This window comes from Trichechus manatus, unplaced genomic scaffold (genome assembly GCF_000243295.1).
Source record: "Trichechus manatus latirostris isolate Lorelei unplaced genomic scaffold, TriManLat1.0 scaffold00123, whole genome shotgun sequence".
In the NCBI taxonomy this organism is placed as follows: Eukaryota; Metazoa; Chordata; class Mammalia; order Sirenia; family Trichechidae; genus Trichechus; species Trichechus manatus.
The window spans coordinates 8,132,846-8,133,506 of NW_004444059.1; positions in this window are offsets into that span (position 1 = coordinate 8,132,846).

The following is a 661-nucleotide window of genomic DNA, read 5'->3' on the forward strand; positions in this document are numbered from 1 at the left end:
GAAAGTTGATAACATCATTTTGCCCCAGTTTTCACTTTTGTAAAGTGGGATAATAATGAGGTCTGTGTTTTAGGGTTATTGCAAGGATTTACTGAGATAATATATGCAAAGTGCTTGGGACATATTAAACACTCAATATATATTAGATATGTTTATCAGTTACTGGAGTCTTCAACAGTAAGCCTCCATCATATATTACTGCTGTATGTTGCCACTCATAAATATTTGGATTAGCCAAGAGTCACAGGAGTTATTATCAATTCCTACTTCACCCTTGTAGTCAACAATCACCAAGTTTTCCAATTTTACCTCCCAAATATTCCTTGTATTTACTCCTTACTGCCATGATTTTGGTAAGGCCTTCATAATCTCTAACATCAACTCTAACAAACTAATGTTCTACCCTGAGGTCAAAGGAGTCTTTCTAATATAGAAATAAGACCATACTATTCCAATGCTTTAAATTATTTACAACTCCCTACTACGCAAACAACTGCCCATCAAGCAAAACCCCCTATCAAGTAGCCAATGCCTCTCTATCAGCCCATCCTACTTTATTGTCTTGTCATAATGTACTATGTGCACCATCTGAATGTACCATTCAGAAATGTTTCATGTTACATGGTTCATAATGAAACCATTCATAAATGTTTCATGGATA